This window comes from Lissotriton vulgaris, chromosome 7 (genome assembly GCF_964263255.1).
Source record: "Lissotriton vulgaris chromosome 7, aLisVul1.2, whole genome shotgun sequence".
Taxonomy (NCBI): Eukaryota; Metazoa; Chordata; class Amphibia; order Caudata; family Salamandridae; genus Lissotriton; species Lissotriton vulgaris.
The window spans coordinates 13,151,805-13,173,306 of NC_141695.1; the positions used below are offsets into that span (position 1 = coordinate 13,151,805).

Genomic DNA, 21,502 nt, shown 5'->3' on the forward strand with positions numbered 1-21,502 from the left:
TATAAATATATATTACCTACTGGCGGTTGCCAGTAGGTAGTTATAGTTAGGACCAAGTGTCCATAGGAAAAGCATTTTTTAACTTGGCTATATCTAAAAAAGTGGCAAGTTGGGTTTGTTGTGCATGGAAAGTTTCAGGGTGGTACAACAAGCAGGGGCGAGAAAAAGAAGGGAGGGGGGGGCGAAAAAGTGCATTACCCATGTTAATTCCCATAGAGACTTTCAACACCACTATAGCTCAAACCGTTGGATAGCTTTACACCAAATTTGACAGAAAGGTAGTTTCTGGTTCGCAGATCATGCTTTCAGTTATTTGGTGTAAATCTATTCAGCAACTTTGGAGATATTAAAGGAAATCTAAATTTGTAATCTAGGGTCACGAAGCCTTCGCATATAATGATAACCTCATGCAGACCTCCAACACTTCAACCAGGCAGTGTTGGCAGCCATCTTGGGACTCGGCTTTAGCCAAGTCCCAAAACATTTTTTTTTTTAATTAAAAAAAAGAGAAAAGGGAGCAGGGTACGAATACCCTCACCCCCTAGCCTTGGTCCGGGGGTCCCATATGGACCCCACCAGGGCAAAAAGGCATTTTTTATAAACAGTTTGCTACAAAATCACAAAAATTAGAGGGGAAGAAGTGCGGCGTCCACATTTGTTTGAATATTTGCCCCTGGGAGGGCGAGGTCCCGGGCTTATTTTTATTTTATAAAATGAGGGGTACCTATGGGCGGGCCCCTTCCTAGGGCTCCGCCTCCATTTTATATTGGAAATTCTGACCCCAGGATGGTAGGATGCTTGAACCATGCTGCTTCGGGTTCCTCTGCCTCCAGACTCTGTTGGAAGTTCTGACCCATTGAGGTAAGATGCTTGAACCCTGCTGTCAGACTCTGTTGGAAGTTCTCTGAGGTAGGATGTTTGAGCAGTGCCTCCTCTCGTTCCTTCACTTGCAGCCTCTGTCGGAAGTGCCCAGTCCCGGAGGTAGTATCCTTAAGCTGTGTTCGTCTACCTCTAGCCTCCTTCGTTGGATGTTCTGACCCCTGTAGGAAGCAGGATAGATTGACACAAAGGAAGCGCGGCACTGCCTCTCCAGTAGGAGCTTGTTTCTGCTGTTGGCCGGATCGGATTCGCTGCCAACACTTCAAAACAGGAAGTGCTGGCAGCCATCTTGTGACTTAATTGAACCAAGTCAGAAGAAAAAAGGTGGCGAGAGACTGAGGGGGTCACATGCAGCCCGGAGCTACTGACCTGACCATGGCGAGAGACTGAGGGGGCCACATGCAGCCCGGAGCTGCTGACCTGGACATGGTGAGAGACGGAGGGGCTAAATGCAGCCCTGACAGACAGAGAGGGCCACATGCAACCCGGTTCTACTGACCTGACCATGGTGAGAGACTGAGGAGGCCACATACAGCCCGGAGCTGCTAACTTGACCACGGACAGAGGCTGAGGGAGCCACATGCAGCCCGGAGCTACTGACCTGACCATGGTGAGAGATTGAGGGGGCCACATGCTGTCCAGAGCTGATGACCTGACCCTGGCGAGAGAAAGAGGGGGCCACATGCAGCCGGAGCTGCTGACCGGACCATGGTGAGAGATTGAGGGTGCCACATGCAGCCTGGAGCTAACCTGACCATGGTGAGAGATGGAGGGGGCCCATGAAGCCTGTGCGTGCTGAACTGACCATGGTGAGAGACTGAGGGGGCCACAGCAGCCCAAAGCTGCTGACCTGACCATGGCCAGAGACGGAGGGGGCCACATGCAGCCCAGAGCTGCTAACTTGACAAAGGCGAGAGACACAGGGGGCCACTTGCAGCCCAGAGCTGCTGACCTCACCATGGCGCGAGACTGAGGGGGCCACAGCAGCCCAAAGCTGCTGGCCTGACCATGGCCAGAGACGAGGGGGCCACTTGCAGCCCAGAGCTTCTGACCTGACCATAGGGCAAGACTGAGGGCACCACATGCAGTCCAGAGCTGCTGGCCTGACCATGGCCAGAGAAGGAGTGGGTCATATGCAGCCCAGAGCTGCTAACTTGACCAAGGCGAGAGACTGAGGGGGCCACATGCAGCCCAGAGCTGATGACCTGACCATGGTGAGAGATGGATTAGGCCACATGCAGCTGCTAACCCGACCCTGGAGAGATACTGCTAACCTGACCATGGTGAGAGACTAAGGGGGCCACGTGCAGATGCTAACCTGACTATGGTGAGAGACTGAGGGGGCCACGTGCAGATGCTAACCTGACCATGGTGAGAGACTGAGGGGGCCACATGCAGCTGCTAACCTGACCATGGTGAGAGACTGAGGGGGCCACATGCAGCTGCTAAACTGACCATGGTGAGAGACTGAGGGGGCCACGTGCAGCTGCTAACCTAACCATGGAGAGAGACTGAGGGGGCCACATGCAGCTGCTAAACTGACCATGGTGAGAGACTGAGGGGGCCACGTGCAGCTGCTAACCTGACCACGGACAGAGGCTGAGGGGGCCACAAGCAGCCCGAAGCTGCTGAGCTGACCATGGCAAGAGATGGAGGGGACCACATGCAGCTCAGAGCTGCTAACTTGACCTTGGCGAGAGACTGAGAGGACCCCATGCTGCCCAGAGCTGCTGACCTGACCACAGCGAGAGACTGAGGGGGCCACATGCAGCTGGAGCTGCTAACCTGACCATGGCCGAAACTGAGGGGGTCACATGCAGCTGCTAACCTGATCATGGTGAGAGACGGAGTAGCAAAGGACCGGGACACGGTGTACTAGTCTAGATTCAAGATGGGGCGAAGCAAAAGCGGCCTCCACTAGTTTATCTGATGACCCTCAGTCTACTATTGGGGGGTCACCCAGTACCAGAAGGACGAGACCTACAAAAACGATGTGACGGTCTAATCAGCAGATGCTACCTAAGAGCACCAACTCCTGCACTCGGGAATGAGGTATTTATTCATTATTGAATTTGTGGTGACCCTCTAGGTTTTTTTGTGTAATAAATGTACTTGTCTTTGGGCTGGGTATTGATTTTATTGTGCTGCGTGGGAAAGGTGAGTGGTATTGACTCTTGAGCCTCATAAACTCCAGCGCTAACCTCCTTGAGAAATCTGTGTCTGTTTGCCGATGCTGCCAGTGGCAGTAAAGTGCAGAAAAGGCCCAGTTTGCAGAGCCACAGGGGGCCGGCCCTGGGCCAGCAGAGATAAAAGTTTCTACCCTCATGGTTTCGGCCTAGTAGCCCATGCCTGCCCCATGGCCTCCTGAACGGGGTCCGACAGCTACAAATGTTCTTTCTCCCACCCAAAAGGGTTGTTGCAGCCCCTTCCCATACCACTGGTCCCATAGCACGCTGTAACCATGGATTTCATCACAGACCTTCCTGTCATCTCGTGGCACATTATATTGTGGTGAATGTAGTTCCCAGTGCAAAGGATCTAGTGGACATTTTTGTCCAGCACAGGATACATTCATGACTTGCTCCCTGTGTTGTGTTTGCCACTGATCGGGGCACACAGTTTGTATCCAGATTCTGGAGGAAAGCATGCACATCAATGGAAGTCAAGTCTTGTCGATCCTTGGTTTGCACTTCAATGGAAGTCAACTCCTGTCGATCCTTGGTTTGCATTTCAATGGAAGTCAACTCTTGTCGATCTTTGGTTTGCACATCAATAGAAGTCGACTCTTGTCGATCCTTGGTTTGCACATCAATGGAAGTCAACTTTTGTCGATCCTTGGTTTGCACTTCAATGGAAGTCAACTCCTGTTGATCCTTGGTTTGCACATCAATGGAAGTCAACTCTTGTCGATCCTTGGTTTGCACTTCAATGGAAGTCAACTCTTGTCGATCCTTGGTTTGCACTTCAATGGAAGTCAACGCTTGTCGATCCTTGGTTTGCACACCAATGGAAGTCGACTCTTTTCGATCGTTGGTTTCCACTTCAATGGAAGTCGACTCTTGTCGATCCTTGGTTTGCACATCAATGGAAGTCGACTCTTGTTGATTCCTGGTTTGCACATCAATGGAAGTCGACTCTTGTCGATCCTTGGTTTGCTAGCCACAAACTAAGCCAGTAGGTCAGTCTTTGCAGCCATATCGTAGCGGTTTAATAAGACACCACTTGCTGCTACAGAGGTGTCCCTGTTGTACAGCTACAGTGGTTTGCATTTAGAGCCAATTCCACTACAGCTGAATGACGACTTAATTCCACCAGTAAAAGATAATCAATAAGATACACAGATGATACGGTGTGAAGAAAAACAGCATTTACTGGAAATAAAAGATGCCAGAAAGAAACAGGATGACAAACACAGTAATCAGAGACACCCATATAAGGCTTGATTTGCCAGTCAAGGAATCTGTGTCCTTTTTAACTGCAGCCTGATTGTGTGAGCCCTCTTCTCTGATGTACACAGGGTCAGTCCAGAGGCTGCCCAATTCCCTCACCTCATGGTTTGCCAGTCCAGCTGGTTTTTAAAGTCTCCTTGCTCAAGCCTTACCATAAGGATGGTCACCCAAAGCTCCGCCACCACCTGTCGTGTGGACGATCATTTAGAAAATGAAGCAAGGGCCATTCTCGGTTCTAAAAGACTCGACCCTCACTACAAGTTGCCTCATAGTTATGACTGGGCTGATAACAGCAAAGCAGCAGCTAACCCCTCACCCCCACCCACAACCTCATTGGAAATACGAGATTTGTGGATACTGCCGATCTCTTCGCTTTCACACAGTCTTTAGCTGCTGAAATAAGCGTGGAAGTCTAGTCCAAATGAGACGCTTCCAGGGAATTGGACTGAAGGTACAGAATCTATTCTATTCCGTGAATCTATAAAGTACATAGGCCTCCCAGCGTTAGAACAGTCATCATTATGGCCAGCTCACCAACGTGGGAGTGAGGAAAATCCAGCCCATAAACCGAGCCAATCCGGACAGTAGCGTAACACAGCCCTCGCAGCCCCTGCAGTGTGGGGAGGGGGGCCCCAAGCTGCAGGAGGCCCCTCGGCACAGTACTCTGGCCTGAAAGCTCCTGATTATATCCGGAGCAGGGGTCCCTCCATGTACCTTGCAGGGGGCTCCCTCATGTTTCATTATGCCACCGACTCCTGATAAGGGCCTTTTATCAGGCCTTGAAAAATATAAAAAATGTTACCAGACCTACAGCCCTAGTGACGTGAATAATCTACTCGACCTAAAAGTAATACACTAGACCCACAAACTGGTCTCAAATTGGGTGATCCTAGGAAGATATTGTGTTTCACAGAGTCACGTTTCTCTTCATTATTACATATGAAAGCACCTTTAAATATGTAAGCTCAGCATGTCTGCTATACAAACAAGCATTAGAAATGCAATAGGTCTCGCAGCATTAGAGTTAGTGCTTTTAGAATTGTTAATGGGTTTTTTGTAAATCTTTAGCATGAGGGTGAGGGTGAGTGAGGGTGAGTGAGGGTGAGGGTGAGTGAGGGTGGGTGAGTGTGAGTGGGGGTGAGTGTGAGTGTGGGTGAGTGTGGGTGAGTGTGGGTGAGTGTGGGTGAGGGTGAGGGATTGAGGGTGAGGGGTTGAGGGTGAGGGGTTGAGGGTGAGGGGTTGAGGGTGAGGGGTTGAGGGTGAGGGGTTGAGGGTGAGTGAGGGTGAGGGGTTGAGGGTGAATGAGGGTGAGGGAGGGTGAGGGGTTGAGGGTGAGTGGGGGTGAGTGAGGGTGAGGGGTTGAAGGTGAGTGAGGGTGAAGGTGAGTGTGGGTGAGTGTGGGTGAGTGTGGGTGAGTGTGGGTGAGTGTGGGTGAGTGTGGGTGAGGGATTGAGGGTGAGGGGTTGAGGGTGAGGGGTTGAGGGTGGGTGAGGGGTTGAGGGTGGGTGAGGGTGAGTGTGAGTGAGGGTAAGTGAGGGTGAGGGTGAGTGAAGGTGGGTGAGGGTGAGGGGTTGAGGGTGATTGAGGGTGAGGCGTTGAGGGTGAGTGAGGGTGAGGGGTTGAGGGTGAGTGAAGGTGAGGGTGAGGGTGAGTGAGGGTGAGAGGGTGAGGGGTTGAGGGTGAGTGAGGGTGAGGGGTTGAGGGTGAGTGAGGATGAGTGAGAGTGAGGGTGAGTGAGGGGTTGAGGGTGAGGGGTTGAGGGTGAGTGAGGGTGAGGGGTTGAGGGTGAGTGAGGGTGAGGTGTTGAGGGTGAGTGAGTGTGAGGGTGAGTGAGGGTGAGGATGAGGGGTTGAGGGTGAGTGAGGGTAGGTGAGGGGTTGAGGGGTTGAGGGTGAGTGAGGGTGAGTGAGGGGTTGAGGGTGAGTGAGGGTGAGGGTGAGTGAGGGTGAGTGTGGGTGAGGGTGAGTGTGGGTGAGGGTGAGTGTGGGTGAGGGTGAGTGAGGGTGAGGGGTTGAGGGTGAGTGAGGGTGAGTGAGGGTGAGGGATTGAGGGTGAGGGGTTGAGGGTGGGTGAGGGGTTGAGGGTGAGTGAGGGTGAGGGTGAGTGAGGGTGAGGGGTTGAGGGTGAGGGGGTAGGTATTTTGGGATGCGAGGTGACACCGCCACGAGACCTTGTCATATATGCATAAAAACATATCCCTATAAAAAGAAAACAAAACACGAGATAAACAACATCCCTTAAGGAAAGTTACGTGCTGTGAGCCGCGGGGAGGGCTGTCGGAAACACCTACGGAACTGACATTTTAGAAACGCGTGGGCTGCAGGAAGGTCCCCCGGCACCTTGCAGAACAGAGCCTGCTTGTGATTGTGAACAGTACATAAAGGAGAGCGCTACCGAGTATCTACAGGCAGCCTCCTGATCGCAATCAAATTCCATCACTGCTAATATTTAGAACCCAAGCCATCATGTATGGTCATAAAGGTTTAGTGTTCCCCGCTGTATTCTGAAAACACTAATTTGAGCAAGGACTAGGGGCTAATCCAGCATGTCTATACCGATGACCTCCAGCCACTTGACTCTTTCAGAGAGCCTATACAGCCCGCTTGACAGTCAACAAGCAGGGTTTCAAAATCTTACGAACAGGCAGAGACTTCCTTATAAGGAAAAATATGATCGCAATTTAAGGAACCGAGTTTCCCTGGTTAGATTCTCAGAGCAGGAAGAGGTTGCAGGCGACAAAACGACTTCTGCAACCGGTTCTGTAAAGGAATGTGACACGCATTCTCTAAAGGCTTTTTTTCCAAACAGTGGCGACCTTGCGACAAAGCCCTCATTTCACCTTCGGAAAAAAACGTCCACAAAAAATTCCACCGAATGAAAAGCAGCAGCGGGCTTCCCGAACAAGCTGCAGTCCACCCTGGCATTAATGAACTTGCCAGCACACACGGCTTCCCGAGACCCACACATGTTCGACACCAGCTTCGTGGAGCCGCGCCCATGACAACTGGAGACACAGAATGTGTGTGCAAGGGGCTCATGGGGGCAGTCAGCTGGGTGGTAACGTGTTCGAAGCCTCTTATCGCATTGTAAAACCGCAAGTTCACACATCTGGCCCTCAAAGTCAACACAGATGCACGTTTCATGGAGGAAACACAAAAGAGCATGACAGAAGTGCAGACTGCCAGACTTCAGAAGAAGGGAGCAGATTCCAGTGGATTTTACAGAATAAAACCACTACCGCGCGTGGTGCTGACGGCGGAAAGCACGGCATTATCAAAGGGAGCCCCTAACCAAAAAGTATTGTTTCATAAGGACCGCCCAGTTCATACAATTAATTGCTTTATAGTATACAGCGAAATAAGCAAGATGGATTCAAGTTGTGGCTGACAATAGGGGTTTTAAATAAGGATTTCTTGTAACGGAAATTCTCTCTGGTGAACCTAAAGAGTTACAAGAAGACTTCCCAACGGTCATACACAGAATGGCCACAACATGGTCAACGGCAGCATTTTAAATTTAAAACCAATATTCAAAGTCTACATAAATTGACAGTCGAAAACCGAGCAGCTTTGAGTGTTCCACCCACAGCCCAAGCAGGCAATGCCAAACTACGTGCCTGACCGAGGAATTCCACAAATGTACTCGCACAAACACCCATCAATGAATGGAGCAAACAAGGGCATAAAGAAGGGCCATGTAAAAACACAAAAAAAGCAGACGGAAACATGAAAGAAAAGCCTTGAGTTAAGCCCAAAGGATAACAAGGGAGAGAGTGGGGTGACAAGGGAAGAGTGAGGCGAGTAATGGAATGGGGTTACAAGTAGAAAGACATTGGCGAGGAGAGGCAGGAGAGAAAGAAAACAAGACGGACGGACGGAAGAGAGGGGAGGGGGGAGGAGAAATGCGACACGGAGGGAAGGGGAGGGGGCGGAGCGGGTTAAATTATACAAACCAAAAACAAGCCTTTCACCGTAACACGGCGGGCAGGGGAGGGGGCGGGCAGGGGAGGGGGCGGAGAGGGGAGAGGTGCGACACGGCAGGATGTGACCGTTGCGGCGGTGTTACGCGGAAGGAAGTTAGACGGCGTTAGACGGAAGGAAGAGAGGGGAGGGGGAGGAGAAATGCCACATGGCGGGAGGGGGCGGAGCGGGTAAACAAAGACGGACGTGCACGCGCACGCGCTTTTAAGGTCAATGCGCATGCGCATAAGCTCAATGCGCATGCGCATTGACCTTAAAAGTCACGGGCACTGCAAGGAATCGCCACGATTCCTTGCAGTGTAGATAAAGAGTGGATAAGTCGCAATAGTCTCGCTTGCTCGATGCGCATGCGCATCGACAGGCGAGACCTAAAAAACTACTTTGGTTTATTACACTACATTTTGCCCCATGTATAACAACAATCTAGCCAACAAATGAAGTGAACATGGCCCCTGACTTGTCTCTGAGTTCACTAACTGCTCTGTCATCAGGGCGGGCAGGAATGTTTCATATTTAAAAACTCACTTTTAATAAATATATAAATAAATAAATAAAGCATGATTTGGTAGTGCACAGTCATTACAGAAAGACATAATAAAAAGACCACAAACATTCCCACTCACATTCAGTTTTACAGATAAAACTCTACAGAGTAGAAACAATAAAGTGTTGAAATCTGTTTTCAGTAAATATTTATAATTCGCACATCACCAAGTAAAATATTTGGATTTGCCTTGATCCTATTTAAATCTTCGTTTGAATTGAAACAGTGCACTTTCCTAACTGCTGAAATATTTTGACATATGTGTACTGTCCATTTACAAGCTATGTACATGTTGTGTGCACACCCTGACTGTCAGACAGTTCACGTTACAAAATTCTTTAACATTGCCGTCAAAGAAAGAAAAGTAAACACCAATCTCCAGGATCAAATAATCAGCCATTTGTATGAAGACAAAAGCTTCCCTCGGTGGTGGGAGTGGTATCTGTGCTGGGTGTATGATTGGCAGAGAAGTGTACAACACATGAATAATGCATTACTATGCAGGGTATATGGGTGCCTGTGAGTGAAGGATGAAGTGCTGATCAGCGCATGCGTGCGGAATGCGTGTGCTGGGTGTAGGTCTGCCTATGAGGGGTACAATACATAGAGCATACAGTGCTGGGCAGTGCATGCATGTTAAATGTATGTGTGCCTATGAAAGGTACATTACATACAAGAAACAGGACTGTTCAGTGTGTGTATGCTGTATACATGCACTGGGTGTACGTGTGCCTTGGAATGGTACGACGCAAGAAGGTTTGTGTATCAAGTAAGAGAGAGAGGACTAGATAGCTAGTGCGTATCCCCAAGGATTTATATGTCATCAAAAAGGACTAACTGTGTGAACGTATTACAGGACTAAAGCTGTATTGTGAACGGAAATCCATTAGGTTTAGTCATGAAGCCCTCACCCACCAACCTGGTTGGTGGCATGCTTCATCATCGGGCCCACCCAGTGACACCGGATGTGTCCCGGGTGTGCTTCGACGCCTGATTACAGAGAAGCAGGTATGTTACTGAGAGTGAAGTGTGGTGGTGTGAAAGGTGAAGTTAAAAATGCTATACAGAGGTCCCAGTACCCGAGGGTGAATTACATTTTAATAACTGGGTCTCTGTTAGCGTTTAAAAAAAGGCTGGTATGTTGTGGTGGTAAAATTAAGACCTCCTACATCAAGTCAAGTCAAGTCAAGTCAGATAATTTATATAGCGCACTACCTACCCAGAGGGTCTCAAGGCGCTTAGAAATGGGAGGGGGATTACTTGTCAAATATCCACGTTTTAAGTTGCTTTCTGAATGCTAGGTGGTTCTGGGTGAGGCGAAGGTAAGCGGGGAGTGAGTTCCATGTTTTAGCAGCCAGGTATGAGAAGGATCTGCCTCCCATGGTGGTCTTGTTGATGCGAGGTACAGTGGCGAGGGCTTGGCTGGAAGAGCGAAGTTTGCGGGAGGGGGTGTAGAAGGATAGTCGTGAGTTGAGGCATTCTGGTCCGATGTCGTAGAGTGATTTGTGTGCGTGGGTTAGCAGTCGGAAGGTGATTCTCTTATTGACGGGTAGCCAGTGGAGGTCTTTCAGGTGACCAGAGATGTGTTCGTTGCGCCGGATGTCTAATATGATCCTGGCTGAGGCGTTTTGGATTCGTTGGAGTTTCTTCTGGAGTTTAGCGGACGTACCTGCGTAGAGGGTATTTCCGTAGTCCAGTCGGCTCGTGACTAGAGCATGGGTGACTGTTTTCCTTGTTTCGGTGGGGATCCAGCGAAATGTTTTTCTGAGCATGCGAAGAATGTTGAAGCAGGATGAGGAAACGGCGCTGACTTGTCTGTTCATTGAGAGTGAAGAATCCAGGATGAGGCCTAGGTTCCGTGCGTGGTCTGTCGGGATGGGTGCTTTTCCAAGGGCTTCCGGCCACCAAGAGTCGTCCCATGCAGAGGGGGATGTACCTAAGATGAGGACTTCTGTTTTGTCAGATTTCAGTTTCAGACGGCTTTGTTTCATCCATTCGGCAACTTCTTTCATTCCTTCGTGTAGGTTAGTTTTGGCGGTGCTAGGGTCGTTGGTGAGAGAAAGGATCAGTTGAGTGTCATCCGCGTAAGAGATGATGTTGAGGTTGTGTTGGCGGGCGATGGCCGCGAGGGGGCTCATGTAAACGTTGAAGAGGGTGGGGCTGAGTGAGGATCCTTGAGGTACGCCACAGATGACTTCAGTGGCCTCGGACTTGAATGGTGGGAGGCGGACTCTCTGGGTTCTTCCGGTGAGGAACGAGGTGATCCATTCAAGTGCTTTTCCTTGTATTCCGATGTTATTGAGGCGTTGTAACAGGGTGCTGTGGCAAACTGTGTCGAATGCTGCCGAGAGGTCGAGGAGGATGAGGGCGACTGTGTCTCCATTGTCCAATAGAGTTCGAATGTCGTCTGTTGCTGCGATGAGGGCGGCCTCAGTGCTGTGTTTTGCTCGGAAGCCGGATTGTGAGGGGTCGAGGGATTTGTTGGCTTCGGGGAAAGCGGCGAGCTGGTTGTTAACGGCTTTCTCGATGACTTTGGCCGGGAATGGAAGGAGCGAAATGGGGCGGTAATTTTTGAGTTCGGTGGGGTCCGCTGTGGGTTTTTTCAGAAGGGCGGTGAGTTCAGCGTGTTTCCAGCTTTCCGGGAAGGTGGCGGAGTTGAAGGAGCAGTTGATGACGTCTCGGAGGTGCGGTGCTATGACGGAGTCTGCTTTGTTGAAGATGTGATGAGGACATGGGTCTGTGGGGGAACCTGAGTCAGGCGGATTGTGTCCTCAGTAGAGATTGGGTTCCAGTCGTTGAGGGTGTTCACGGGGGGAGAGTGTTCAGCAAATGGTTGGGTGGGTTGGTCTCCGGGTTGGTTGTCGAAGCTGTTGTGGATGTCTGCAATCTTGTTGTGGAAGAATGAGGCTAGGGAGTCGCAGAGGGCTTGAGAGGGGGTGATGTCGTTGGAGTTGGCTGAGGGGTTGAAAAATTCCTTGACGATGTTGAAAAGTTCCTTGCTGTTGTGGGCGTTGTTGTCAAGTCGATCCTTGAATGCTGTTTTCTTGGCCTTTCGGATTAGTTGGTAGTCTACATGTTTCAGATGTGGTCTACATGTTTCAGCCAGTGCCTTAGATTAAGCTGGCTTTGCTCAGGACCTTAATAAGTGTAGGTGCAAGTTAAAACAATTAAGTGAGTGTGTGATTCGACTATGTGTCGCACTCACTAAGGGGCTCTAAGTGTGCGAGGGGGATTCCCTCACCAAGCATACCTGGACATACAACATGTATGACAATGAAATGGAGTCTTTGAGCAAGTTGCTTAGGTTCACAATAATCATAAAAATGACGAATTTTAAGTGCTGGGTGAAATGACTAAAAAACTGCAAAGGTGTGACAGTACTGGTGGTACTGTACAGGTGATGATTTATCGATATAGATCGTAAGCCTGGTGAAGCTAGAGAGGGAGCACCACACACTATGTGGTGGGAGCGTAAAGTAGAAAAGTATTCTCACCCAAGCGTTTTGCTGCGAATGCTCCCTGGAGTGATTCGGCAGAGGGGTATGACCCTAAAAAAGAGAAAGGGCCAATAGTAGTGAGACAACCTGTGGGGAGGAAAACGCTTACCCGGGGAAGCGTGGGAGGTCCATCTTACTCACGGTATTGTCGGTCAAGTGGGTGAGGACTTCATTACGAAACCTAATAGGTTTCTGTTCACAATACAGCTTTGACTCCTGTAATAGGTTCACACATACTTTTTGATTACATATACGTCGCAAGAAGGATCTTGGGTTCCATTTGGTAGGCCTGCATGGTGAAAACACGCAGAGGTACAGAAATCCCCCAGACATGTTTGTGTGCTGCTGCATTCCTGTGAGCTGGGTGAGGCTGGAGAGAGGAGAGCCAGGCTTTCCCTGTACACTTCAATGGGTGTTCTTTGATCCAGTGAGGTCACAGCAACGGGGTCTGGGCACATCACAGGAAGGAGATGGGTCTGATAAGAGAATTAAAGAGTAGGGCTGGGGGCTCAGAGCTAACCTTTTGAGGCACATATCACTGTGGCAGACATCCGATGTGACCTCTAGTCACTTCCATGGCCTGTGTTGTCGGTTATCAACTCTGCAATCGGGAAGGAGACTGTGTGCAGCTGAAGAAGCGGCATCCTGCAAGCCAGGAGGGTCTACCATGTGGACAACCACTGTGCTGAAGGGGTCGGAGCCAGGTACAGTAGGGACACTAGCCAGCGGGGTGGACTGACCTCAGGCATTGTCGGAGTGAGGACGCCATGGGAATGAGGGATCAGCACTGGAAACTTCTCATCACTTTCCCCCTTGCCACGGGAGACCAAAAGATTTACTGGCAACAAAGAGCCTCAAGGAAAGTCAAGTCACTGCAGGAGTACGACAGTGAGTGATGAGATTAAGGATCAGTGCCTGGAGCCTGTCTGGATCGAGTGAGGTCAACTCACCAAGATCAGTCACCATCAGTCAGACACCCCAGAAGTGGCACGCTCAGGAACTCTGGACCCTTCAAGCCTGCAGGTGCGGATACAACTAAATTCGGGCCAGTGGACTCCAGGGAAAACTCACTGCTAGATCGGGCTTCGGTGTTGGAGCACATTTGGCTTTAGAACAGAGTCAGAGTAGACTCTTGAGAATCAGAGTACAAGTGGGGCAATCCCTGGGTATTGGCAATAGTGAATGGGGAATAACCGCTATTGCTAGAGTAAGGAGGAAGTGGACAGCAGACAGCCACAGAACCACCAGAGCCCAGACCTCAAGGGGACTGTGTAGTTATTTGAATATTGTATTTTTCCTTTGTGTTGATATTAGGAGGAATAAAATATTAACCTATTTTCGCAAAAGTATTTGACTGGACAATGGTTTATTGCTGCAGATGTGCACATGTTGTGTTGTGAGCCCGTGTCCACTAATCTGTATCCATCCGCCCCACCCCACGAAGAAGCCGTGGACTGCTCAGACCACACTAACACTGAGAGTCAAGTATAGGAGGGATACTTTGCTCTTTTGCACAGGATCTATAGTAGGTCAGGCTCCGGGACATCAGAAGTAAAAGCCCTCAACCCCCAGAGCTGGCTCTTGTAGGCCCTGCATGCCCCAAGGCCCTCTGAAAGGGTTTCTGACAATTGGTGGGCAAGCTGTGAAGCGCCTAGCGTTTAGAAGCCTGGATACAGAAGGGCCATTGGCCTTTCCCATTTGCACCAGCAGTACATTAAGGCCATGTTTTTTATTTACTTAGTTATTTTTTTATTTTTACACACAAAGGCGACATGCATACAGAATGGAAAACACAGGGTTGCGAATTAACCTTAGCATAATGTCCATAGATCCAATAAAGCATTTATGTAGAGAGAGAGGGTGGAGGACTCCCAGGAGTAGGGACAGAGACGTCCCTGCTAATTTAGAGATCGGTATGAGGCACTGGGTGACAGGGATGAGGCTGTAGTTCACTCTGGGGAGGGAAACATGGTAGCAACCCAGACAGAGAGCCCTGTGGACTCGGGTTTTAGGATCCCCTTTGCACAGATCTATCTCAGACACAAGCCAAGTGTGTCCCTAATGTATTTTCCAGAGTTTCACCAAGGCACTCACCTGGGGAATTCACCATCTTGAATTTCTAGGGTACCACTGTTACCAATTCCAGGAATAGAGCCCTTGGGTGGGTTGAGTTTAGCTGAGACTGAGCTTTCAGTTAGCACTTCAGAAAGATAAGGCTGAAGGGGATGCGAAAGATAGAGAGTTTGAGAGGGAGAAGCTAGGACGAGCTCACTGGGAACAAGAGAAGAGGAGATGGAAGGAATGGGCTCGGGGAAGAGAAATTGCTAGAGATAGGAGAAACCGAAAGAAAGGGAGGAGAAACCGAAAGAAAGGGAGGAGAAACAGATAGAATGGGATGAGAAACAGAAGGAGAATGGGATGAGAAACAGAAGGAAAAAGAAAAAGAGCTGGAAAAGGAAAGGGTAGCCATTGAGAAAAACCTAGGATGGCAGCAATGACAAATCTATAAGGGATAAGTAAATCTACATCTAGTTCAGGATAGGTTGGGGCATGGTTCGTAAAAAGACCTTGTGCAGGAGTATGAGGAAGATCAGGACATTTTGGAACGGTTTGTGAGCTTTGAAGTTGCTTGTAAGGCAAAGCTTAAATGAGCTAAGGCATTAACATTGCAGTCAAAGAAAGAAACGTAAGCACCAATCTCCAGGGTTAAATTATCAGCAATTTGTATGAAGACATAAGCTGACATTTGACCTCAGCCTTTGAACACAGTGTTGGGGCGAAAAGTCCTCTGCATGGAAATGGGCGTGCACCCCTTCCCTGAGTACGCAACTGTACTGATGCCTAGATCCCTAATGCTGATTTTGTTCTCATCAGCAAACACAGATCTTGCGTGTGCACCATGATATAGGGGTGTCTCATGGACTGCAGTCTTGTTTGACCGGGAGGGGAGCCCAAAGTGCTTCCATCAGAGTAGTGGAAGTGGTATCTGTGCTGGGTGTATGTTTGTCTAGGAAGTGCCCAACACTTGGATAATGCAGTACTATGCAGTGTGTGCGACCCACACACATGTGCTGGGTATATGGGCGCCTGTGAGTGATACCGTACATGAAGGATGAAGTGCTGTTCAGCGCATGCGTGCGGAATGCGTGTGCTCGGTGTACGTCTGCCTATGAGGGGTACAATACAAGTGCTGGGCAGTGCGTGCATGTTAAATGTATGTGCTGGGTGTATGCGTGCCTATGATAGGTACATTATATACAAGAAACAGGACTGTTCAGTGTGTGTATGGTGTATACATGTACTGGGTGTATGTGTGCCTGGGGATGGTCCAACGCAGGTAAGGACCTTTGGTTCCATTATGGTAGGCCTGCATGGTGAAAACACGCGGAGGTACAGAAATCCCCCAGACATATTTGTGTGCTGCTGAATTCCTGTGAGCTGGGTGAGGCTGGAGAGAAGGAGAGCCAGGCTTTCCCTGTACACTTCAATGGGTGTTCTTTGATTCAGTGAGGTCACAGGGAATGGGTCCGGGCAAGAGATGGGTCTGATAAGAGAATCAAAGAGTATGGCTCGGGCCCAGAGCTAACCTTTCAATACACAAATGACTGTCACTGACACCCGGGGTGGACTCTAGTCACTGCCGTGGTCTGTGTTGTGGGCTATCAACTCTGCAGTCACTCTTGCTGTGACCGACTGCTTTTCAAGAGGAAGAAAGAGCAGCAAAGAGGACAGTTCAAAAGAAGCATATCTCCACTCAGCTCCCCCACAACATCAACTTCAAAGACTCAGACCCTAAACCACATTTGGCGTCTGGAAATGGACTGCGAGATAGGGAATTTGAAACCTCAAAAAATGACATCTGCCATGCACCCAGGTGGCCTGTGTGGGGAGGGGAGCTAGGCAAGACTTGTTCCTGTGACCAGGAATAGGGGCCAAGGCCTACTGGTCTCCCTGCTGGGTGAGGAGTCAACCCCTGGGGAATTCAAAACCACCTTCACTGGAGCACCAGTGCCTGCCTACTTGCAAAAACCCTGTGAGGAAGAGGAGAGCGTTGGAGGGAGTGAAGTACAGTGGGAAATCCTGTAAAATATACTCTCTCGTTGCGAGGAAGGGGCTGTTGCACCGATCAGGTTGTTTCCCGTGTGCATGATAAAGTCAACAACCCCTGTATTTCAAGGGGTGGCCGATGTGAAGTGAGCCGTATTGAATGCTGTGCCGATCAGGCTGGAGCCCAAATACAGCTAAAGAATTGGCAACCTGTATGCCAGGAGGGTCTACCGCGTGGACAACCGCTGTGCTGAATGGGTTGGTGCCATTTACAGTATGGACACTGTGACCCCATATGCCAGAGGGGCTCACAGGAACTAACCAGAAGGGCAGACTGACCCCGGGTATATTAAGAGTGAGGGCGCCATGGGAACCACCACACTCCACCCCTGGACGAGGGATGAGTGAGGATATTAGGGATCAGCGCGTGCAGCCGGTCTGTATCGAGAGAGGTGAACTCACCAAGATAAGTCGCTGTCAGTCCGACAACCCCAGAAGTGGCACGCTCAGGATCTCTGGACCCTCCAAGTCTACTGGTGCAGGTAAGACAAAATTCGGGCCAGTTGGCTCCCGGGGAAACTGGTTGCAAGATAAGGCTGCGGTGTTGGAACACTTTTGGCTTTAGAACAGTTAGAGTAGACTCTTGAGACGGAGTACCAGTGGGGCATACATTGGATACTGCCAATAGTGAATGGGGAATAACCACTATCCCTAGAGCAAGGAGAAAGTGGACAGGGAACCGCCACAGAAACACCAGAGCCCTGACCTCAGGGATGCTGCGTGGTTGATTGTGAATGTTGTATTTTTCCTTTGCGTTGATAGCAGTAGAAATAAAAAACCTCTCTCTTTTCATAAAAGTGAGTATTTGGCTGGACAATGATTTATTGCTGCTGCACACGCTTGTTGAGTTGGGAGCTCCTGCTCACTAACATGTCCCTACCACGACCTCCACACCCCGCTCTTGAGGGAGCACTGGACTGCTCCGACTATGCTAATTTACACATGTTCCCTCTCCTGTCACTCCCTCTATTGCCCAGAACCCTGGAGACACACAGCGAGACAAGACTACCCACTTCTGCAAGCGCACTGCGTCTTGCGGGTCCAGTCCTCAAATCTCACAAGACTCAATAGACCGGAGCCGAGCCGGGCGGTCGTGCTCCATCTCGGCTCCCGGCTCCGGCGCTGCACGGGAGCCTGGATTGGCGGTTCCCCAGTGGCCCGGGGGATGTTGTCGGCACCCACAGGAATCGGAAGGTGCAGGACACCTGCGGGGCTGCTCCGATCGCCCCTGGTGCCGCGGTAGCTAGATCTGGAGGAGACGCGAGTAGAGGACGGCCGTGGGCAAAATGGCGGCCGGAGCGCCGAGGACTTCAACTATCTATGAGAGGTACGCTGACGGGCTGACGGGCGCAATCTGAGGAACGCAGGGGATGCCACTATCTGAAGATAGTATCCGGGGGCCTCTGTAGCGGCAAAACACCGGGGGTGGCCACGGCTAGAATCTGCCTTCCCCCGCCTGCCTGACCCTAAAATGGCGGCCCGATGTGACTCCCAGCTAACGTTCGGCGCCTTTCCTTGCTTTGCTGGACTATCTGGCCCCAGCGCTTGCTGCCTCTCCCTGGGGCGACTCCGCAGGCTCTCTCTGTGGCTCTTGCCTGCGGGGGTGAGCCCTCTTCATGGATCCCTTGGCGGTGACCCTCGCCTGCATCTGCCTCTGCGGTCTGCCACCCGACGACAACATCCCGGGAGGTAGGATCGCTGGCTGTTCGCTGTTTCCGCCCGCAACAGACGGGCCTGGGCCCGAGGCCAGAAATGTGCCCCTCCCCACCCCCCCTCACTGACCACGCTGCTTCGCGCAAACGGTGCCTGACTCCAAGATGGCGCCCTTGGGGACTCTCTTCCGATGACCGGCGAACACAGGCTCCAGGGACACGAACGCATGCCAGGGGAAACCTTTGCTTCTAACTTTGTTGCCTTCCATCTCTGCCAGGGCGCCGGGGGTCTTTCTCCCCTGACCCTCCTCTGGTCTCCGGATTGAACTCCCCTGCCCAGCTCCTCTTGAACTATGAGGCTGTGACTTTGCTGCGGACTGCCTGTCCCCCCCTGGACCTGCTGGCTATGCCAGCCCTCTTTCTGAACCTTCGGACTTGGACCTTCGCGCGCCCCGCCATTATCTCTATATGACGTGCCTCTTCTACTAACGTTTTTCTTCCACCATTTTAGTGACCTCTCACTGTCCTTTTGACTTTCCTACTGTCTCTCTTATTGCCTCTGACCAGTATAGGCCTAGAGTATATCCATCTATATCTCCTCCTCTTGTGATTCTATCTCTTGTACATTTGCAATTTTTTTCTTTTCTATTTGCACCTTTTGTAACGCGTGTAATCCTAAGTCAGCTGAAATTCCAGGAGCCTAGTCCCGACAGCTCGACGACTTTCGGAGGGCTGGATGAGGTCCCCCGCTACACGGCAGAGGAGGGCACTGGACATCGAATGCTGGCTTATGTAAAGCGCTCTGATAACCTAAACGGTTCAAGATCCTGAAATGTGCAACGTAACTGATTCTATGTAAACTGTTGTGACAACATGTAACGGAACTGGTGCTATGTAAAGCGCTCTGATAACCTTATCGGTTCAAGTTCGCGCTATAGAAAACTCTAAAAAATACAGTGAGATGTCCAAAAGCTGCAAGATTAGGATACATCTTGCGTGAGCTTGCATTTGAAGCGTACCCAAGGCATGGTCAGACCCTTGGATTTCTCCCTCCAAAGCGAGTGAGAATCCTGCTCCAGTTCTGCATTCCTCACAAGCTCACCTGCTTCGGGCCTCCAGTCCTCTAGTCTGGTCCTTCAAAGGTTACTTTTCCGATGTCCAATCTTGAAACACTGCACAAAATAAGGAGGAGAAAACAGGGAAAGAGGTTAGTACAAAATAGAAGAGACGCGTACAAAAGATAAAAAAAACATTGGAAAAGCAAGTAGGTCTTGTCTTGAGATTTTTTACTTGATTTTTAGGTACTATGCTGTGCTGCATGTCTACACGCAATCAACTAAAAACAAGCATTTGCAATGTAACAGGTCTCGCATTTGTGAAAGCTAAAGCTCTTGGTGTTGAAAACGACAATGTTTTTTACATTTGTTTTTTGTATGCAGTGGAGTTGTGATATTTGCATAGCACTATTGCCATTCGTATGACCCTGCGGCGATGGAGAACCAGAAAAAGGGGAACAAGTTATGAGGGAGGGGAGACAAGAGTAATATGCTGGCTGGATAAAAACAGCAACAACAATGGAATTGTAGGCTCCTGAAGCCAGAACATTTTAAACAGGACTCTGCATTTCACAAACATGACACATAATCCACACCCCACTGCATGATGTCAGATCACAACAACAAACATATCGTAGCTCAAACGAAGACCAAAAAAATGCATGACACGCGGAGCTGGGCACTGGCATGGTCTCTCCAAAATCTAATCCGTCACCGTACAGTTGCGGATTGTTGAATTCAAGTACTAAACTGGTACTAATGAGGTTCATCTTTCCCCAGCCAGTATTTATCACAGATGTTGTTCTTAATAAAGAGCTCTCATCCACCCCTGAGCCTTTAATGTGCAATAAAAGAAAAGCCTTCAAAATTAACAGATGCACAGACACACAAACGTGCAAGCACAGATGCAAAGAAACATGCATACACAGACACAAATGCACACACAAACATGCACACATTTGGAAACACAGCCACCTGCAGCCCCATACACAGATAGATGCAACTACACAAGCATACATACACACTCATGCACACATACGCATGCAAGCACGAGCACATACAAACACAGACGCGCACAGCTGTGCACATAAGCAAGCATGCAGATACATATACAGCATTACCAAGAGAAGCTACATTTACACATACTTACACATATACAAGCACACACACACATACACACACCCAGGCACACCTACATACCTAAGCATGTGTGCACACCGAGACACACATTCTTGCATGCACACAAACACTCACACATACTCATGTGTCTCTTGTCTCACCCCTGTGAGGTGTCTTAAATGAAATATTTATTTTACACCTTTGGAAAATGCAAGCATGAGGAGAAACAAGGAGTAAGACACAGCAACGTTGTCGCTGGGGCAGCAAACGAGCAGAGAAGAAAACATGGAGAGGACAGGAGAGAAGCACATGAGTGAGAAAGCAACATGGGGTGGAAAGAAACATACAGCGTGAGTGCATTCTGGCCCCTTTACCTGTATTCTTCCACTGCTCACTTTTAAGGACCTTTTTGTTTTGGGTATGCACACCATAAGAGTGCATGTGTGTTGAAGCTGTCTTCCTCATGTATTTATTTTGAACCCCCCCACCTCCTTTGTGCTCTGTGCTCTGCTCTCGCTGTGTGCGTATCCTTGCATCTGGCTGGTTAGTTTCGCAGCTTCTACCTTCTGTCTTTCACTATTTTAAGTTGCCAAAACTGTTTTGAAGTGTCTAAACTGTTTTAAGACAGTTTTTTCCCTTTTGTTCATTCTGCTAATTCTTGCCAAACTGTCTAGTGCAGAGCGTATCAGTGCATTTTTAACTTTCACTTGTACGCTGTGAATTTGAACTGCTTGTACTTGTGTGGGTGTACTTGTAAAGCGCACTGCGACTCCATGGAGTATCCTGGCGCTGAAGACCGCTGGGGAACCCGTCCTGGTTTTCACTGTGAGGTGGTCCCTTTCTGGGTATCTCCAAGGTGAAACCAGGCATCCCCGGCGTCTGTGGGGGGCCGTTGTAGAGATGAGGCAAGCTTAATGCCCAGAGTTGCCGAGTGTGTTCCCTGGTTAGAGTAGGCACGAAGCGACAATTATCGAGTCCGTTTTGACCCTGGTCCACGACCCTGCCGCGTCGGGAATTGAACCCTGGTCCCGGGCCATTCTCTGCTTACGGGTCTGCCGCCTATAACCAGTGAGCCACACCACTCCACGCTCTGGGGCTTTCAGAGGAGTGCGCAAGCCCGCCCGGGGCGGATGAAATCTTTCGGTTGAGGACGACTAGAGATGCCATTTTGAGTTTGTGCGTGCTCTATTCGTCATGGGGGAATGCAGATAGAGACACTT

At 49.9% G+C, this 21,502-nt stretch overlaps 1 protein-coding gene across 6 annotated transcripts in view; it reads right to left on the minus strand.

Moving 5' to 3' along the window:
* LOC147700513 (uncharacterized) overlaps positions 1-21,502 on the minus strand; it is a 240,773-nt gene that overhangs the window by 17,953 nt on the left and 201,318 nt on the right. For 4 of the 6 annotated variants that reach the window (XM_086929669.1, XM_086929666.1, XM_086929668.1 and 1 more), the window contains 2 exons: positions 19,211-19,280; positions 12,347-12,400 (listed from right to left, as the gene is read on the minus strand). The gene's annotated coding sequence lies outside the window, so the exon portion shown is untranslated. The remainder of the gene's footprint in view (positions 1-12,346; positions 12,401-19,210; positions 19,281-21,502) is intronic. The other 2 variants (XM_086929670.1, XM_086929667.1) reach the window with 1 other exon arrangement.